Genomic DNA, 21,623 nt, shown 5'->3' with positions numbered 1-21,623 from the left:
TCTGGGCAGGCAAGCGGGTTTGCTGCCTCACTCAGCAGGACACTCAAGCTACTTTGTGCTGCTTTGATGGCACAATGCTGCTAGGAGGTTTTCATGACTGGCTGCTTAGAAATGCTGTTTGTATGAGGACAAAAGCCCATGATGGACAGGAAATCCAGCATGATTTGGTCCCAGTGTCCCAATGTCACACACAATCTTGATTGTCTCCGAGTCAAGAATCTGCAGGGATTTTGACAAGCTACTGCTGCCCCTTGTGCATCACATTTTTAACTGTTGGTTGTTGGCAACTGTGATCAAAAGGTCATAATTTCTGATTTCTCCCCAGCTATTGATGGTACCGATAGAGGGATTTTGCTACATTATATAATATTCATTTTAATTCAGAAGCAAAATTATTCCTTTGTGGTACTCTCTGCTTCCCTTGTTGATGTGGTCCAGGTAATAGTTGTGGATTTCTCTGGACATGACTGGTTCATCAGACACCAGAAACCACAGTGCAAATAATGGAGAATGGGAGTTTACTGTCTCATGGACTGATGGGCCTCAGGTCTGTGCCTTGCTCCTGTCTGCTCATGGCACCATTATGGGGAAAACAACAAACCTGGAGCACTCCTGAATGCCAGGTGACTGCCACTTCGTTCATGATTCGGAGTGCTGAAGACCTGTTGGTACCTAGACCAATAAATCTAAATTGGCTTCCTACCAGGGCCTCTTACAAGGCCTCTCATAACTAAGTTCTGTGATTTTGGTGTTGCAAAGACCTGGGCAGCTCTTGCAAGGTGTGCTGGTGACACTGACCAATTACATACATCTCCCAGAATTACTTTTAGGGCATGATGTAGACAAAAAGTATCTGCAGATTTTGAGGAAGATAAGTGAATTTGGAAGATAAAGAAATTGGTGACATTTTATTTATCTGTGTGTGGAGAGAACAACCATTATATCCAACTTTGGATAAACATCTACTAAAGCTTCTGAACAACCAACTAGGCAAGGGGGAGTTGTCATAAAAAAATAGAGTGTGTTTCTATAAAGAGTCTTATTTATCTGAGATGATAGAATAAAAGCTGATTAGAAAAGCTTAATACAGAAAAAGCTATATCAGTTTTATAGCAGAGTAGCTGCCCATAAATTCAATGGAATTTCACCAGCATTGAAAACACAATGGAAAAGAAAAGACATTCTGAATCCAAAGAGAAAACAAGATCAAAGATTACTTTGCTTATTTTGATAATAAAATAAATACTGTGAGAACATGGAACGTATTATTAGGTTAGAAAAATTAGCAATGCTATTTTTACAGAAATGTCATTGATGATAAATTCACTGCTCAGTAAACTTTTCAAAGGCTAAGAGAGTGATAATTTCAACTTTTGGTTCTTCATGTTAACAAACACTGTGCTATAGAATCTGCTATAAATGTCATCCATAACAAAAAGGAAGAACAAATACTTGGCTATGAAAGGACACCTGATTTTCTGAAGTAGCATACTTCTACTGAGTTATATCTCCCTTTTAGTTTAAAATCTTTTTTGTTTATTCTTTTAGAAAATTGACAAACTTTCCATTCTGCATAAATATCTAAACTTCCTTAGTAAAAAAAAAAAAAAAAAAAAAAGCTGCACAAAAATTAATAGTTTCCTTTTTTTTCCCTGTAAAATCACTTCATAAACACTTTCAAAAGCTGTCAATCTAGCAATTTCCCCAGATGTCTTGTTATAGCTTAGTAATTAAATTGTAGTCTCTGAGCTGTCTTTTTCATAGATAAGTTTACAGGAAATGCATCTTCATCCTTGTCTAGCACAGTATAAAAATGTAAGCTGGGAATACAGTTGTATTTATTGATTTTTCAGAATTTGTAATTCCTTTCAAAAGGACTTTACTTGGCTCTTTTGAGCTTTCACAAACTGTTGAAGGCAGAAAACAATAATGGTTTGAAAAGATACTTCTAGGGAATTTTATGATCTTATAAGATTTGACACGGGATCTGCATTAGAAATGTGTTCTCCTTGGTACTCACCTACTCTTTGCAATATCTGGTTACAAATAATGGAATTGCTACATTCTTTGTTTAATAAAATGTGTCTGACTACAAGATCTCACAAATAATGTGCTGTGTTTAAAGCAATGTGTACATCACAAGCACTAATGTGAAGTGTGTTTGCAATTCCACACCAAAAAGCCAAAGCAGTAGAGAAGATAATCACCGGAATTGATCTCTTGGGAAGTAAGCGAACTAATCCCAGCATTCTACTGGGAGATGAGCTTCTAGCTTCTTCATGTCCCTGTCTAAGGACTGATAGTAGAATCTTCCTGCCTGACCTTGGTGTCAGAGCAGTAGGCACAGCAAGGCACCTATGGCTGTTCTGTTCTTGGTGACTGCTTACCAGAGCCTGGAGCTGCATGTGGCTTTTTGTTTCCCAGCAGATGCCCCTTGCCCAAGCACAGTCTCCAGGCAGGCAAAGAAATATTCTACCAAAGCCACACCACTGGGAGTGTGCAGCAAGCCTGGCACTGAACTCCTGTGTCCTTGCAACTATACCTTCCTAGGGACTCAGTGCCAAGGCTTTGTCCACAGCAGAGATCCCAAGGCAGCCTCAGTGCCTGGCAGAGCAGTGAGCCATAGTCCACAGGCCACCCACTCTCTCCTCTGCCACTGTGGCAGCCAGGGTTGGCCTTAGGGACCCACAGCCCTACCTTTGCAGGGCAATCCAAGAGCAGGGCAATCCTACCTTGCAGGGCAAGCCTCATGGGATGGGAACTGCTCATATCACCTCAGCTGGGCTGAATTTACCCAAAGGTTTCCGGACTTGTTTTCCAGGAACTTGACATATAGCTCATAGTGTTGGATGTGGGGGCCAAGTTAAAGCTTCCCATACCCTGGACTTGTATCTCAGCCTACTGAATGTGGCAAGAGGGAAGGAGAGAGTCATCCTTCTCTCCTGATGACATGATTTCACATGGAAACATTACCCAAGGCAGCAGATTTCCAAGAGGACTCCCAACCCACTGGATTAGAGATGTATCCTGACACTCACGCTCATGTTTCCATGTCTGTTTGAATATGTCATAAAAAATCAATCAAGTACCACAAGAAGGACAAAAGCAGTTCCCACTTAAGGATAATATAGAGGCTTGTAATTGTTAGACTACCAACAAATTTAAAATTTTGATATCATTCTCTCAGAAAGCTTATTTATTCAAGTGAATTTGTGCTGGGATTACCCAAGAGAATTTTCTCCAATCTGGAGTACATCACAGTTTCTACGGGTATGCACCAATCCTTCCTATTGGAGATGCTTGAAGTGTCTATATAGCCAAAATAAATGGAAATAAAGAGTCTCCATTATTTTTTACCAAGTATATAGTGTCTTCCCACCCAAATAAAAACATGTTTCTGCAGCCGTGACCTCCTGAGTCATTTGGCTGAATATTCTTCATTTATGCAGCTGCATCCTTCCCCAAACACCTCTTAATCATGCAAAAAAATTCAGTGTCTGCTTTGCATTAAAAAACTACATCCATAACAGGTCTGAAACTGCTGAACATTGCAGTGCAGTGATTGCAGCACTTTTTCCAGTTTTACTAGTGATATCAGAAGGTCAAACTTTGTATCAGTATTGAGTGGGACTTGTTTTCATCCAACTATTTGCTTTCCAATATGCATGTTCCTCAGATATAAAGATACATGCTTTTCCAACATCACTGAGAATCTAACATGGACTGCAACACAATTTGCAACAAGATCTCCATTTACTGCTTTTTGTTGTTGCTGCAGACTATCTTAAATTATTGTGAGATTATTCAGAATGTTGTGGCTTCTCAAAGTTGATTTTCTCTTAAAACATTGCAGCAATTTTGTTCCATGCTTCTTGTTTTCCATTTGATAATTCAAGGACTTGGACTGAATGAATTAATTATGAGTCATGTACATTATGAACTATTCCATGTATTAGGACCACAGCTGTTTACTGCCATTAATTATTGAGATCATTTTGGGATGAACTTTGTTATAACCTTGAAATGAGCAAGCTGATGGGGCAACCAATGTAAAGTTTTTCCATAGCTCTGGAATATCTTTCTCTAGGAAAAGCTGCAGAAGTATTTTAAAAACAATTTTAATTTCAAAATTATCTGAAGAATAAACCAGAAAATATTTTCCATCTATGGCAAGAGCTAAACTGGGTTCATCTCTATTTCAAAAATCAAAGAATTCCAAATCATTTCTTGTCCTGTTTATCAGAAAATAGAGATGGTATGAATAGCCTATTGTTAGTAACAAGCTTTGCTTCATCAAGTCAATAAATGGTTGAGTTGTTATATCATGTAGTTTCAGTTCATGAATTGTGCATCTGTTCAAGCCTCAACAGACTGAGTGTGCCTGTTTACAGGCTGCAAACTTTCCCTAGCTCGCAATTTCACTTTTTAAAAAAGAAATTAAATTGCTAAAGAGAAATCAACATGAGAGTTAGGTTAATTAGGGATACTTAGCAGTCGAGTTTGTCTCGAACCTGTGAATGGCAAGAAACACTGCAAGCAAAGCTTCCCAAACGCCCTGTTTTCTTTAATATAATAACTACCAAAGCTAACTCTTACCAGTGTATTAATTTGAATGGCACAACCAAGCAGATTTTGGGAAATTATCAGCACCTTTGATCTCCTGATCCACATATGCAAACCTCTTTGATGTCAGGTGGAAACCCAGCATGAATAAAAGACAGCCTATTTTCTGAGCAACAGAGGCTGATCTGGAAAAGGTCAGGCAGAGAAAATAGATACATACATAAGCCAGAATCATACTAAAGAAAAATGCCATCTTTCTCTAACTGGCTAAATGAACTTTTCTGAGGCTATTTGCTTTGCTTTGTTATTCTTTACTGAAAGTGAAATACAATGCATAGAGACTTGTGGGTGTAGCATTTCACTTCCTGGCTTTGACATTTCTGGTGGGTTATTACTGCTAAATATTTGTGAGTGTTCGTGACCTTCAGAGCTCAAAGAGCTGCCACCAGGAGGTAGATACACACAGAGCCACAATTAGTGCAGCATTTCAAGTACCTGTGGAAGCTCTATTAGCTGTAACTTTAATTTCAACCACTGCCTGTGACAGTCTCTTCTCAGGAGGAGGGGGCGGTGCCTGATTGTCCGGAGCAGCAAGTGGTCAGGACTGTGGGTTTGTGAGAAGGTGGAATAGACTGTTGAACATGTGTCACTGGGGTAGTTTTGATAGTACTGCGGTGGCCCATAGTAGGGAAAACAAAAAATTGTGAAGAGGGAATAGCACCATTAGAGTAGATACCTGAAGAAATAATGACCTTCATTTTATTGTGTCTCTCTTCTTGCCCTAAGCAAAGGAACATTTTCCATGGCTTATGTTTTGGGGCACAATAATTTTCAAGTGTCATCATCTAAAGAAAAAATTCTGCCAACTGATGTGAACATATTTATTCACAGCATTAAGAGCTGTTTTTTGTGGATATGCTATTTTGAATCACATTTCTGAATATGTCTGTTATGGATGTGCTATTTTTAATCACAGTTCTGGTCACATTATTCTAGAAGTTGTTATCTTAATTCTGAAAGGGAAAAAACCTATCAGTCCTAAGGTGGTCAGATGACAGATGCAAACTAGCCATTCTTTTCCTTCTGCAGCTGCTTATAACACTCGCTGTGGGTCTGCCGAGTTACAAGTGCCCTTGGTCCTTCTCAGCCACAGTGCTGAGATACTGACATACGAGGTTTGGTCCTCACCATTACTATTCCTGTATTGCTGCTCTATAATTAGAACATTTCTCATTTACACAGAGTATTGCCATGCTGTCTAGTGTCTAAAAGCATCCCAGTAATGATTTCAGACTTGTGAGGGCGTTTTGCAGTATAGCAGAAGGAATACCTGGTAAGATTGCTGTGATCTAGGGTGTTCCATTTAGGGTGTTCCATTTCCTTTTAGTCTTTAAAGGGATATCCTTGAAAGGCAGTTCCTTTTTTTTTATTTTTTTAAATAGTAATAACTCAATGTTTGAGATTATTCCTTTGATCATGAAATGTTATGCATACTGATGCTCTATAAGGCCTCCAGAACCATCTCAGGGAATGAATGGCAGTACAAGGCCAGGCTTGTCTTTATTTAGCATTTCTGGAAAAGTGGATGCCAGAATCTGTATTTGTACTCACGTGTGTTAGGATGAAAAGTCACCAAAGCCCAGATACACAGGGACCCCAGCATGATGACACCCAACCTGACTTTCCAATGCCACCTCATAAGCAGAAATTTGCAGTTCTGAGTTAGAAACCTTGGTTATCTTATACAGCTGAGGAAAAGAGTTAGGCACCAGACTGTGGGATGTACAACAGACGGGGCACCAAGTGAAGGGACGCTGAGAAAATGCCAAAAAAAAGAGATGAGTCTGAAGTTCCCTTGTCCCAGAGCTTCTGACAGCTGAGTGAGAGGGGTTTATAGCTCTGAAAACCTGCAGCCACTTCAGTTGCTGCTTGTGTATGAATAAATGTGTTAAAAGAAGATGCCTACAGTAATGGAGCTGTTCCTCACCTTACACATAGAGCAGATGATGGACATCATTTCACAGGGGAGTTCATCTGGATGACTTTGGAATAGCAGCAGGCACATGAACTCCTTGCTTTGTGCTGAGCTTAGTGGTGTTGGCACGGGCTGGGTGTTGTGTAACCATCCCTAATAAACAAAGGATTCTAGGCAGCCCACCAAATAGTTAGAGAATGCCTAAACACACCGTGAAACAAAGTATCTGCTGAGACACTCATCTTATCCAAGATAAGAAGGCCTCTGGGAATGCACATTAGAAGTACTTTAGGTGCCTAAATACCTTTACTGATGACAGCTTAGGTGCCTTTCAGGTATGCCTGCCACAGGCAGAATTGTTGTGACTCACTCCCTTGAATGCAGGCATCTAAATTCTGCTTGAGCTATGCCACAGGCACCTAAAGGCTTTTGGAATCTTTTCCTAACTATTTGAATTTATAAAAATATCTTGTTTCAATAATATGGCATGGATTCAAATGGTTTCCGATTTTTCTGTGTAAATGAGTAGAAGGTGATGTTTTGGATTTTTTAGATTCCTTCACTGTCCTAACATAATTACCAGAATAGGACTTAAATTAATCCAGCACTTCCAAAGTGCTTTTCATTGATTTGACCACAGCTATATGTTAAAAAAATTAAAATTTCTGGACAGTATTTCAGGACTTCTTAACTTGCTTTGCCAACTCTTCTTTTGCAGACATGATTCTGAGGCCAGATTTTTGTTGTCCCAGAATATTGTTTCAGATAACATCTAGGTACTGTTTTGCATTTTATATATGATCTTTATACCTTATTTGCCAGACAAGCATCCTTAGCTTGTACAAACATTTTTAAATTCCCCACAGCATTTGGAAATTTAGCTATAACATGAAAGGCATCTCTGAGTGAATGTGCTGATTTCTAAAAATTAGAAAATAGCTTTCTTTTTTGTCTGAAGCAGTCTTTTCATTAAGAGCTGGAACTGTAACTCAGGACTGGCCATTTTAAAGGTCCTACTGAAGACAGAGCAAAAGACAAAGGCTGATCATCTATGCAGAGCAAGACTGTGCTGCCTAACCAGTGTTAGCACACAGAAAAATAAATCTGTTGCCATAGCCCAGAAACCCAGAAAAATAAAACTGTTGCCATAGCCTAGGATTTTGCCTAGTTTACAATTTAATAAATCTTGCATCCTGTTATGCTGTATGGGCATTTGGTTGGTGGCTGCAGCGGCAGCCAGGTGATTTATTACTGCTACTGACACATCCTTTTGGCTGGATGTATAACACTGTTTGCACTGGAAGACGTTCCCCTCCCAGACATGCACACCAGGAAATGTTAGCAGGGCTACATCTTCTCCCAGATCAAATATCAGTGGTAAGTTGTTCTACGTTTGTCTCTGTGTTCTTTCACATTGTTAAGGCAGTAAGCAATGAAGCAGGAGTGCATCCAGGTTTGCTTGGTGATGGCTGTCCCAGGGACAGAGGAGTCTTGGGGGTGGCAGGAGCCCACTGCTACCATCTTCCTCCTCCAGCTGGCATGCTGGCTTTCAGGGATCACAAGGTGGTGCTCTTGTACTTATGGCAAATTATTCGGTGGCCAACACTTGAGGTGCCTGAGGCTCTCAACCTTCTGCTACAAAGGACAAGCTGAACTAAGCAACACTGCTGATGGTTGCACACCTGCTTATACCAGAAGAGATTTCTGGTGAAAGCAGCATCTCCAGGGATGTGCTTCCCTGTGTAAGAAAATGTTAAATGCTGCATGCTCACAGGATCGGAATGTGTTACAATACAGTGAGATCTCTTCTTGGTGCCTCATCAAAAGGCATTCTCTTGAGTAAATGTCATAAAATCTGGGCTGAATGCTTCCTTCATGTTTGTAATTCTCCAGTGGGAAAAGAAGTAGACCCAGAAGACAGTTCCTATAGACTAAGGATTTAGCTGTCTCTTTGCATCCTGTTTTAAAGCTGAGCTCACCACTCCTTGTCTAAATTAAATACTTCGGCCTTGTCATGTACTGGTGTGATACATCCCATTTAAAACAGAATAAGCATCTTTTTTACCCAAGCTGGAGTCTGTATTTTACTTCATGCATTTTTCACTTATCCATTGTCTTTTCTCCAAGGACTTCTTGGCTATAAGGATGACACATTAAAGAATTTGTCAAATATCTCAAAGGTCCTTTACTACTGTATATATAGACCTAGTACCAGGACTCTAGAAATCATGGCAAGGTATTATCTCAGAGAGCAAGAGAGGGATTAAACATGGACGTGGCTCTGGGACTGTGTTTAAAGATGATCTCCTTTTTCTACAAATCTAGCAGATGGATCATATTATAATGAGTTGGTAGGAGGCTATTTCAGGAGACTGGAGGATGCAGCAACCTTGTCGTTAAGAAGAACAATTGGATTACAGAGCAGGCTGCTGTGATTGCTGCTCACTGTGTACCTGAGTGAGAACTGAACATCTCTCACTCCACATTTCTCTGTGCACCCCGTCTTTGTACATCCTCCTTACTACAAGTTACAGGCTGTGTCTGACAGGTATTATTCTGTACAAGAGAAAACACATTGCTGAGAGCTCTGAACTGTACTGTAATAAGGCCACTGGGCTTCAGTTTCAATTTACATACCTGAATATAGAAACCCCATGCTTGTTACTTCTGGTTTTCTTTGAAAATTTTCTCTCCTTTCCAGGTTGAGTGATCCTCTTACTACTCTGTATTTTATAACAAATTCTGTGTGCCCAACTTTTAGATATTTCTTGAGTATTTCAGTATCACTTTGCTGAAGTGAGGCACATGCTAAAATGCTGTTGTCACCACTGCATGCACCAGTAATTCATATGCATGGAAAGTAAAAATAGTACTACTTGCAGAAGTTCAGTACAAAGTCTTCTACAGCTAAAATTTTCTGCAGAAGCCATTAGTGACAACTTTGCTGCAAAGAAATACAGAGAGAGATTGAGCTTGCTGCAGCATTCTGGAAAATAGAAAGGGATATATTAAGAACAAGGCAGCTTTTCTCTCTCTCACCCAACAGAATTTCTTATTCTTATGACCACCACAGTCTGATTTTAACACCAATGTGACACCATTTGCCATCTTCTCTTGAAATGTTCTCTCTAGCTAAAGGAAAAATTGCTTGTATTTTCTGTGATCTTATGTAAGGACACTGGAAAGAGCTGTGAACAATATGTTCCCTGCTTGCTAGGACAGACAACATTAATGACAAGGTCAATTCTATTTTACAATCTATTGGATTCCATAAATGCTACTATACTGACTAAAGCAGCCTGCAGTCATAATACTGAAAATAGAGTTGAAAAAAAATTTGAGTGTATGTTGGCAATGAAGTGGTTCAGTGCGATTGTAAAGTTCAAATAATGTATCAGGAATTTTAATGCATCCTGCCACACTTCAGGATAGGGTTATAATTCATTAAAAAAAGGCTACAGCATTAAGCATACAAACATGCACAAGAACACTCAAATGACCTGAGTGTACCTCCAGCAGATTTGCAGATGGTACCAAGCTGAGCAGTACAATTGACACACCTGGAATGCTATCCAGAGGGACCCATGAGAAGTAGCCCATGGGAACCTTGTGAGGCTCAGGAAGACCAAGTGCAAAGTGCTGCGCCTGTGTTGGGGCAACCACTGTTACAGGGGGATGAACAGATGCAGAGCAGCCCTGCCAAGAAGGACTTGGGGGTGCTGGTGGGTGAGGGGCTGGACATGAGCCAGCAAAGTGTGGGATTGCTTCCCAGAATACCAGTCGTGTCCTGGGCTGCACCAAAAGAAGCATGGCCAGCAGGGTGAGGGAGGGGATTCTGCCCCTCTACTCCACTTTGCAGTACTGCATCCAGATCTGGGGTCCCCACCTCAGGAAAGACTGACCTGTTGGAGCAAGCCAGAGGAGGCCACCAAGATAATTAGAGAAGTGGAACACCTCTCCTGTGAGGAAAGGCTGAGAGAATTTGGATTGTTCAGCCTGGAAAAGAGAAGGCTTTGGAGTGGCTTAGTTGTGATCTTCAAGCATCTGAAGGAAGTTCACAAGAAAGATGGAAATAAATTTCTTACAGAATGACGCAGAATGGCTTCAAACTGCAAGAGAGTAGGTTTAGATTAGACTGTAGGAAGAAATTCTTCATTGTGAGGGTGGTGAGGCTCTGGAACAGGCTGCCCAGAGAAGTTGTGGATGCAGTATTCAAGGCCATCTTAAATGGGGCTTTGAGCAAACTGGTCTAATGACTCTGCCTATGTCAGGGAGGGTGGAACTACAAGATCTTTAAGGCCCTTTCCAACCCAATCACAGAATCACAGAATCACAGAATAATGAGGTTGGAAGAGACCTCCAAGGTCATCAAGTCCAACCAATGCCCTAACACCTCAACTAGACTATAGCACCAAGTGCCATGTCCAGTTTTTTTTAAACACATCCAGAGATGGTGATTCTACCACCTCCCTGGGAAGACAATTCCAGTACTTATTATTCTTTCGGTGAAAAATTTCTTCCTAATATCTAACCTATACCTTCCCTGATGTAGCTTGAGACTGTGTCCTCTTGTTCTGTCAGTTGCTGCCCGGTGGAAGAGACCGACCCCCACCTGTCTACAGCCTCCCTTCAGGAAGTTGTAGAGAGCAATAAGGTCACCTCTAAGTCTCCTCTTCTCCAGGCTAAACAACCCCAGCTCCTTCAAATGTTCCTCATAGGGCTTGTGTTCCAAGCCCCTTACCAACTTTGTTGCCCTCTGGACGCACTCAAGCATCTCAATGTCCTTCCTAAACTGAGGGGCCCAGAACTGGACACACCAAGGCATTCTATGAGTCTTTGATTCTATGACCTTGACTGTCTCTGAATGTGTAATACGAACAAAACCTACCTCATTGTACCTTTCTTCTCTGTGTACTTTCTTCTGTTTCGCTTCTTGAAAGCAAATCCTTAGGATTCCTGGAAATATTCAAGGCCAAGCTGGATCAAGCTCTGAGCAACCTGATCTAGTTGAAGATGTCCCTGGTCATTGCAGGGTGGTTGGACTAGATGACCTTTAAAGGTCCCTTCCAACCTGAACTACTCTGTTTCTAAGATAAAATATCTCAGTTTTGCTACTTTTACAGAGGCATGAAGCCTCCATAATTCTAGTTGAGGTCTGTGGTTAGCATTACAGGTGCTAAATACTGACAATTGTCTCTGAAATGACTAACACAAAACTTCACAATACACGAGTTGGAGGTGAAGTAAAAAAGCTGGTACTCACCTCCTGTGCTTCAGTTCAACATGATCTTGAGAACCTTGAGAACCTTGAGAGGTCATTCCACTTTCCCTTCAGCAAGGAAAAGGGAAAGCCCTGTGTGTGTGGCAGAATAACCCCTGCACCAGAAGAGACTGGAAACAACTGGCTGAGTCAGCCTGGCCCTGTTGACTGAAAAGAACTTAAGGACACAGGTGCTAGGTTAAATATGATCCAGCTTAAGCTTCCATCCCAGAGGAAGAAGACTTTTTCCTCAGCTCCATTGCTGGGACCAAAGCCAGGACTGTTACTATCCCCTCTGCTTGGCACCGGCCTATCTGGAACAGTGTCCAGCCCATTATGTGAAGGAGATGCTGAGGTGTCTAGGGTGAAAAGGACACCAGGAGGTAATGAAATAGCAGCCCACAGCTATGCCAATGGGTATTAAAATACTACAGAGTCAAGGATTTCTTGGAAGTGGAAGATGCCCAGTTGCAGAAGACGCAATGGCCACAAACTGTGTTCTGAGAGGTTCAGGATAGAGTTTGGGAAACAGTTTGAGAGCCTAATGAGAGTGGTGGTGGAATCTTTATCCTTGGAATGGGTCCTGAAAACTCAATTAGAAAAAGCATGGCTGACCTGAAGAAGTGCTGGCAATAGAGCTGCAGGGTGAACCCCAGAGGTCCCTCACAACCAGCATTTCTGTGAGCTTATGATATGTTCCTGAGAATGCTTCTATGGAAAAAAAAATAGAATTATTATTCGTGCTGGAGTCATGTGGGGTGTTTGGACAGTACATTTTCCATGCACGTTGCAAGCATGCACAAGCCTGAAATGTGCCATCGCCAAGATGCGTCCACTTGCCAAAAAGAGAAAAGCATGCCACAATTTTGTGCCAAAAGCAGAAAGCCATACAATCTTGGCAAGCATAATGCATGAACCTATGGCTGGCATGCTCCAAGGCATCCACTTTCTCTTCTATTGCTTGGATCAAAGGCAGAAGTAGTTCAGCTTTGCCCAGAGCATGGCAAGGACACGTGTTTCTCACAATATGCACACTGGTGGTGAGACTGAGCCTGATCTGACACATTCAGTGTTTTTAATATACTCGTAGAACAAGGAGATCTTAATGCTACACACAGATTCAAGAATTCTGAATTCTGTTTGATTCTGACAGCATTAGAAGTTCATCTCTAAGAACAAAGATATGTGGCTGGAGGCTTTGCTTCTCAGGGAGTACACAGGCTGCAACCCAGGACTCAGTGATGAAACTCCATACCACAGCTCTACTCTTACTCTGGGATTTCAAGAAACCTGAGCACCAAGCCAAAAGTCTATCACTGGGAAAGTTTAGGTGGGGGGTTGAAGAGTCAGAGCTGTTCTGTTGTGCTGGAACTGGTGTGTGGAGGCATGACAGGGAACTGTCTCACTTGCTGTGAATCATTTGCTTTAAGACAGAGATGATCAAGGAGGAGATGAATGGAGACACAACTTCATAAACCAAATTGGTTCAAGTGATTTCTTTAAATACAATTAATTTCCAGAATGCTTATGCTAGATAAATAAGCTGGTGTTCTAAGAAGCAAGAACACTACATTAAATGGGATAATGAATAATAGTATATCATAGCATATAAAGAACAATGGTATGAACCCTCCAGAGGTGCTGAAATATGTACTCCACACAGGTTGGGGCCCTGTTTTGGTAGATCTCATGCCAGTCATTTTCTCTCACCTCTGCTTTCAATATAACTATTGTAATTAGACTGGGAAGAAACAGGGTATCTTTCTCTTCTGAATCTTCTCCCACTTCCATTTCTGAGATCTTTACCCTGTGTAAAAATTATCTGAGAATGAAAGGGCTGTCCTTCTTGTTCATAGTTGCACATGATGATCTCTTAGACATTGTATGAATTCTTACTGCTATAGACACCAGTCTCAAATAAGCCAGAATGTAGATAGCTGCTTTAGTGCATCAGAAGGGCACAGCCATCAAAAACAGTGCAAGAAATAAACACAAAAAAGTGCTGCTGCCTGCAGTTTTATAATTACAGAAAGATCTTATCACCAGCAATGGAGCGTTGGTCACAATTGGAGGGAAGTTGTTTCAATTTTGTATTTCTTTGTAGAGTTCATTGAGAGTTTTCAATACTTCAGTATTCCTTTCTAAAACTTTTGCCAGTGCTTTGCAAGACTGGTCAAAGCTGATGGTGCCAGCCTCTGAGGGCCAACATTTCTGTATGCGCAGTGTGGAAGGCTTTTAGACATGTCTGTGAAGTACCTTGTGAACTTGGTGTTCAGAAATGGGATAGTGCTGCAGCCAGCTGATAGGGTGGGGGTGGATAAACAGGGACATTTAGAAGGTAGAGTTTTCTGCTTACATTTAAAAGGCAACACTTGGTGTTTGAGGGCCACAGTTACTCCAGAGCGGGACAGTAAGTTGCACATAGCAGGTTTCCCTCCCCTGGGAGTTTGTATCCCTTGTTCTGAAACTGTGCCCAGGGAAACCTCTGAATAGTTTTTTTCTAACATTTGCTTGAGAAAGGAGATATACATCATTTGATAGGATTTTATTTTTATACTCTACATATTTATTTGTTCCTGCCTACCTCTTGCATATCTTCTCCTTTGGGCCCACACACTATAATATAACTTCACCTCCAGCTCCCCATGGAATATTCGAGTCATGTTCAGTCCCTCTATCACCTCCACAGTTCCTTCCCTCCCACTATAACCTCTGGACTGCAGCCAGTTTAAGTTCATACTCTATAATTGACTGGAGGCAGCTTCAGTGAAAGGGTTTAGATAATAATTGGTTTATTTCTGAGAAATGGAAACTGAAAAATGTATGGGTAACAGGGCAGAAATGTATTCTGACAAGTACATTTCATTAGACTAATTAATACAGCTTATAAGCATTCAAACCCTTTCTGACCAAAATGCCCTTAACTTCTATGTCAGGACAATAAACCTCAGCAGTCTGAGTTATCTGAGTTTTATAGAAATTGAATTCCAACTGTGCAGTGTTTGCCAATGCAGTGATAATGTCCAAAGCTTCCTCTTGTTAAGTCTCCTATGCTTTGTCATTGAGTGAGCTGCATCAGGGGACTTCCAGGGGACTTCTTGTGTGACCTAATCAGTGTCCAGCCTGAGTGATGGGATGATGGCAGGAGCCAGCATTCCTGTGAGATGAGGTGATGTTGTCACCAAGTGGAAACCTCAAACTGAATTGCTATGAAGCATTTTATGTCACTACAGCAAATTCAGAAGAATTTTTTTTTTTGTATTTTGGGCATGCCAGAACACTTCATTTCAATATAATTTAGTATGAAACTCAATGTAGACATCTTCCCTAAGAATATAAAAAAAAAAAAAAAGCTGTCTTTTGATATGAATAATGAAAAATTCAAGTCCTGTAATTCTGACTTGCAATGAGAACAAACAGTATAATGTCAAAATATCCCACTGATTTTTTTGGTTTTTTTCATTGTCAGTTGCACTTTTAGGGAATTTGGTGGGATGACCTGTCTCTATACTAATTTTTTTTGTAATATCTGTGCACCCTGAGACTATGGGTGCAAATTTAAAACAGACCTTTCTATCCCAAAGTAAAACTGGCATGTAGCCTTTTGATTCAGTTACCAGATGGTGTATGGTATTTATGAGAACAGTTGTTAAATACTTTATAGTGTGACTCACCACACTGATAGCTGCATATTAATGAAAAGTGGACGCTGCTATTGCAGTTACAAGTGCTCTATTGTTGAGGGGAGCTAGTTGAGCTGATTCATAGAGACAGTTTCCCTCAGAAGTTCAGTCTAGAATATTTGGATTCATCCTCAAAGTGCTGGTTTTATGAAGCTGAAAACTGCTAACTTTACTGGAAAAAAAGTCTTTTAAACCAGAATTTTGACCTTACTTTCTGAGAGGGAAATGCGGTTCAGCAGTTAATTATATTAATTTTTTAAAATTAATTTCTGACCTGGGTGATACTTTTAGCTGCTAACTAAAATTATCTAGGGAAAAATGAAACATATTTGCTACACTGATATCATCATATGACATATTAGCTGTTAGTCAGACCAGCTGGAAGGCGTTCTTCCCTTTTCTTGGTGTAAGTTACAAAGAATTTTAGATAGGAATTTGTTTTTCCCCATTTTCACACTCTTAAGAAATCATTCTAGGGCAACAATGATAGGATTTAATTCAATTCAGGTATTATTTTAAAATCCTTGCTATGAGATTTTTGATAAAACATTGCGTATCAGTTATTTCGAGAGCTGAAAAGAATACTGACAGCATGCCACACATTTCATGAAATTAAAAGGACCATAAAACAGGCCTAAACCACACGACCATGAAAACTATTGCAAAGACAAGTAGATATCTTTTTTAAACACTTATTTAGTTGCCTTTTTCTTGTCAGTTTTTACGTTGCTTTTGTTTGCTTTTGAGTTGATTTACTAATCAGCCTTAATGGAAACACTGCAGCTGAAGTGGCATCTGTAGCCCTGCTACAGCTTGCTGTAGCTTGTGTGAATAAAAATAAGCCCAAATATACCTGAACTAAAATTACAGACCTTGTTCTCTCTGGTAGCTGCATTGCAGACAGCGTCCATTTCTTCCAATGGAAAAAGGAATAGCCCCTGGTGTAGAGAGTTATACAAAAGGTGCATGATTTAACTTTTTTTCCAGGATCTGTAAGGAGTCAAAATTCCTTGAATTACTTAAAATACACCAGATGGAGGGCAGCCCTGAATTGTCCTCTGATTCTTCATCATCTATGCAGAATTTCACTTATCTAAAGTTACAGTCTGGATTTAAGAGCATCCAGAAAAAGCGAGTGGTTGGAAAACAGCAGTCTGGTGCAATGCCAGAGGCTCACAACAAATCCATGAGAATTTTACCATTCCCCTGCTGCTCCCATGAATAATCAAACCTTACTTAAACTCTCTGGAGATTATTTTTTCTCCCACTAAATCTTAGTAAGTATAGTGAGATTCCATTGAGATCCTTAGCAGACTAAAGTACAACTTGTGCCAAAGGCAACCAGGCAGCGTCTGGTGGCAAAGGTTGGAGAGTCTTGTTCTACTCACACCGTGTTGCAACAGATTTCTCTTTGCACTTTGGCCTTGGGGTAATGCAGGGGAGATACAGAGACAGAGACAGTGTGACCTTCTCAGTGACCGCTGACCCAGCAGCCACCTGCGACTGGTATTTCAGGCAGGGCTGAAGCTCCTCCTGGGTTCTGCATTTTAGCTGCAGAAAACCCCACCTTTCTGGCAATGGTGTAGGTTGGATTCCTAGGTATCACTGAAGGTCTCATCCTGAGACTGCAGTCACACAGCTGTTTGCCCACAGATGCATCTGCCTGTCCAGGGGGCTTCAGGCAAGTCAATGAATTTACCCAGGACAGTGAATTATGTATTTGTGCGTCTGACAAAAGGGGGTGAGAAGGTTTGCAGCATAAAATGCTAGTGATCCAAACAAATGTGGCAAATAAGAGGGAACAAGTATGAAGTTTAGAACTGGCCATCTCAAATGCAAGTTTTCCTGAAACTCTCCTTAATATGTGTTTAATTTCATCCAGCTATTGCCCTTCTTTAAAGAAAAGAGAATTAAACTTCCCTCCACTGTCTTTTAAAACCAAACAAAGTCGGCAAACTCTACAGGAAAGAGCATCAAAAAATAGGGGGTCTGGAGGAACTGACTCATGAGGGAAAAAATATACACAGACTTTGGTGAAGTGGTGGCTCCGAGGCAATGTAATAAGCCAACAAATATTTGCAAGCTGTAAATACCCAGGATAGAAATTTGGTAGGACACAGTCAGACATAATCAGGAAAAAAAAAATACATGCTGGGAGTGAAGGAAAAGGACAGTTCAGTGAGACGCGATATAGCTGGGAATTAATAGATGGCACACCTGTCCTGCAGGAAAGAAAGTGCTGATAAGTAAATAGGCTGAGAGAGATGTCAGGACTGTCCATCTCTCACTGCTGTGGTAAGGTGACTTGTTAAATCTCAGCCATGTATACATGCTTATACATATATATATGTGTATACAGGCTTCAAAACCTGGCTTGTCTGCATGTTAAGCACCATCTATCAGGCTGAGTTTGCCAGGCCCAATGCAAATTTGGGCCACCTGTGCCATCCCCTCTGCAGCCACAGCAGGTACCCACAGGCAGAGGGCTCAGGCAGCTCTCCCATGTGCCAGTGCAGATTCACAGTGCCACTTGTCACTGCAATGTGGGCATGGGTCTGGGTGTGGCAAAACTGTCTCTTTGGGAGGTTTGACCTCGTGTAGGACCAAAAACTGAGAAGTGAAGCAAGACCCTTTGAAAGCTTGTGGGAACCCAGTGAGCCTCTGAACAGCCTCTACCCTGGCTGTACAGGAAGATTTCTGCTCAGGTTCCCATGCATCATCCCAGCAAGGTCTCAGACACAGTGGAAATACCCGTTTTACAAGACTCAACATTTTTTCCTCCGCCTCTCCCTCCGAAGTGCTGCCAGGCAGTGCATCTTCTTCAGCAGCAAAAGAGGCTGAAGGTTTGTCCCAGCCCCAGGTAGAGTCAGGCAGGCTGACCCAATTCTACTCCTCTGCAGAATCACCCCTGGGTGCGGAACCAGGATCAGGATCAGGCAGTAAAACCTCTGGCCTGCCTTGCCCCAGCTGCTCCCAGCTCGGAAACCTCTGAACAAAATGTTCCTGGCTGGGAACTGGAAAGGAGTTGCAGATTTGCAAAAGACCTTCCACACGCCAAAGACGGTCCCTCCTGGCTCCTCCCCGCCCCACCGGCGGCCGATGAAAGCAAGCACTTCCACCAAGGTTCTTGGCTCTTGCTAACGGAGAGTTATTTCCTGCTTGGGGTGTGCTGGCCTTAGCCTCTGGAAATGGGAAATTCCACCCTGAATCCGGCGGGAACTTATTTCACTGAGTGAAGTCCGTCCTGTCTCAGTGACATTCTGTGGGAATTTTTCCTCTGAGAAACCAGTGGCTTCTGAGGGTGGAAAACAGAGCTTTGTCTAGGTTTTTAACAAGCCTGGTTAATCCACCATTGGAAAACATTGCAAAATGACCCTTTAGTGAATTACTAATCTACTAAACTAGAAATTAGAAGCAAAATTAATGTAATTAAACCAGCAAGTTATTCAGACTAGACACAGCAGTATTTATTACAGCCAGTCCTCTCTAACCTGCACCCTGGATGCAAAAGTCAGGTTATCTGATCAAGTAAAGCTTCTACTCGGAGTTAATAAAGCCAGCACTGAGGTCATGAGAGGTGCGAGGAGGGGAAGGCCTTTAGGTCTCTTACTTCAGCTGGAAAAGGCACGGCTTTTGCACTGTGTGTTTACTGGTTTCCCTTCCCATCATGTTGTGACTTGCCCTTCCAGGAGTGAAAACAGACCTACAAATGTTAGTTCATCACGCTCACCTATGTCTGGTCTGAGTTTTGGCTTCGAGCGCTGCGTTCCAGCTGCGCTCCCAAGCCGCGTTAGCAGACACCAGGCACGCACTCCCCTCAGCCCGCTTCTGGGCGAGGGCTGAGCACGCAGGGACCAGGGAGGCGGGGGGTCTGTGTCCCTAAATACCATTTCTAAGCGGTGTGCATTTTAGTGTCATCAGGTTAAACAGATGCAAGAAGAAAATGACCTCTCTGGCTGACAGGCACAGAGCAGAGCTGTGTGGGAAGCTTGCACGGAACAACCGGGCGGCTGTGGCAGAGGCAGGAGGAGCGGGGAGCCTGTGGGCAGACAGCCCTGCGGCGTCAGGAAAGGGGGGAAATCCCAGGTGAGGCTGACCCAAAGGGTTAGGAGCACTACCAGCCCCCCTGATATGAGGGGCTTTCAATGCCCAGGACTTTTCCACAGACATGGTTTTCCAGGGATAAGATTTGGACTATAAAACTCTAAATGGGGTTAGAATAGCAACTAAGAGAAAAAGTGAAGAGGCATTAAATATAATGGCAAATGAGATTATTTTTATTAAAACATTAAAGAATAATGCCGGAAGGGGCAAGGCACAACGCCTGGCCTCAGGCTCTGCTGTCCCTATGGCTGGTGCAGCAGGAGCAGCGGCACTGAGGTGCTCTGTGTGAAAGCCTCCCGCGGCTGGGCAGGGCTGGGCTGGGGACACCCGGGCACCGCCGGGGCCCGTGGCACCTCCAGCGTGGTGTTTCGGTGTCACCCGAGCTCATCTGGCAGCCGCGTCCCGCAGAGCAGATGCTGCCCGTGGCCGTGACCGGCGTGCAGGCAAGCAGCATTCCACATGTGCTCCCGGGTCTCCCGATTGGTGTGCTCCGCTGAAGGGGCTGGTCCTTGAAGTCAGCTCCTGTGCCTGTCACAAATGATATTTTTATGCAAGGAAACAAAACCAGGATATCTGATGGACTGTGTTATCTTTACAGACAGCTTGGAGCTACAGATGCAAGGCAAGAAGTTTTATGCTTGAACTTTGAAACTGTGAGTGGAATTTAAAAGCAGTTTTAAATGCCTACTTTTCAAATTTTTTTTAAATTTTATTTTGTGTGTGCATGTATGTGTGTGTGTGCAACTTTGCATTAAGTATATATATCTGCATAACTTCATTATCAAGCAAGCTGTTGTGAATTCTCCTAAGGTGAAATAATGCTTTGGAAAACTTTGCAAAGTGTTAGCTGCACTTACAGCTGGATTAATGTGTGCACACTGAGGAAGAGAAGGATGTTCTTTTCAAGTGAGTGCAATTAGTCTAGTTTGAAATTATTTCAAATCATCTTTCCCACTGGAAAATTTGTTTGAGCAGGATGAGTTGTACTGAGGGAGAATCTCCTGGGAGTTATCTGTAAATGTCAGGCTGGTGTGTGTGTCTTTGTTACAGGCACATTTGATGTTTGCTTGTGTATGGAGAGGGATTAGATAAAAACCTGCTGTTACCATTGTGTGGCACTGCACTTGGTGGATAAAAAATCTGTTGGTACCAGGTGTTAGAAAGTTGGCCAATTAATGATGATTGCAGGAAATTAGTTTAAGAGAATATTGTCCATTATTATGCAGATTTACAGAACTAATTCTAACAGATACATTGCACTAGCACAGGAGGATCATTTCTGTAGCTGAAACATTAATAACCTGCTCTTTCTTGCATAGGAAAAATGAAATTAATTTCTGTGGGAGAGCTCTAGGGATTGATACCCAGATCAGATGTCCAAACCTGAGCAGGCAGTTTGGCACTCCAGGCTTGTGATATTTTCACTTCCTTATGGGAATTGTCCATGATGGTCTAACAAGACCCCTGTCATCCTAGGGTGTTATTTTTTATACAATCTTGTGTGAAAAGAGCTACATGCTACAACTTTTCTTGATTCACTTTGATATTAGTGCAAGCTGAGATATATGCTCTAAAAAATTAATTTTTTAAGTTGTCTTAAATCCTATCTGGATTGTTCCACAGATCTTTCTAGCTACCCAAAACAAACCAACACATTTCTCAATTTAACATACATTTTCCTTAGTAAGCAGGCATCTTGCTCTTCTCTTCTTCATGTTTCTCTTTCTTGGCAAGGGTGTTGTATCAGTTTATAAATTTATATTCTGGTGAGTCCAGGTGAAATCCAAAGGTTAAGTGAAAATTATGGGTAAGTGGCATGCTGCTGCTAAGTAGGTATAGTACAGCTAGCAATATCCATCCCTGGTGGGTCCATCACCACTCATTCTCCTTCTGGGTGCCTCCAGATCATGCAGTAACACAAACAGCATCCAGATGAGGTGTGGACATACAAGTGCATTTCTGCTGCATTAGTCAGAGCACATAACATGGGATGATAGCAACTTAGTACAACAGGCGGTGAGGCAATTCAGTCATTGCC

The 21,623-nt window shown here is 41.8% G+C and overlaps 1 protein-coding gene across 1 annotated transcript in view; it reads left to right on the top strand.

Annotated features, from left to right (window-relative positions):
- The first annotated feature begins 20,149 nt into the window (after window positions 1–20,149).
- Window positions 20,150–21,623, top strand: part of STARD13 (StAR related lipid transfer domain containing 13) — a 288,376-nt gene continuing 286,902 nt past the window's right edge. Inside the window, exon 1 of the mRNA XM_053934317.1 lies at window positions 20,150–20,238. The gene's annotated coding sequence lies outside the window, so the exon portion shown is untranslated. The remainder of the gene's footprint in view (window positions 20,239–21,623) is intronic.

The sequence above is a fragment of the Vidua chalybeata genome, chromosome 2 (genome assembly GCF_026979565.1).
Source record: "Vidua chalybeata isolate OUT-0048 chromosome 2, bVidCha1 merged haplotype, whole genome shotgun sequence".
Taxonomy (NCBI): domain Eukaryota; kingdom Metazoa; phylum Chordata; class Aves; order Passeriformes; family Viduidae; genus Vidua; species Vidua chalybeata.
This window is presented reverse-complemented; position numbering and strand designations above follow the sequence as displayed.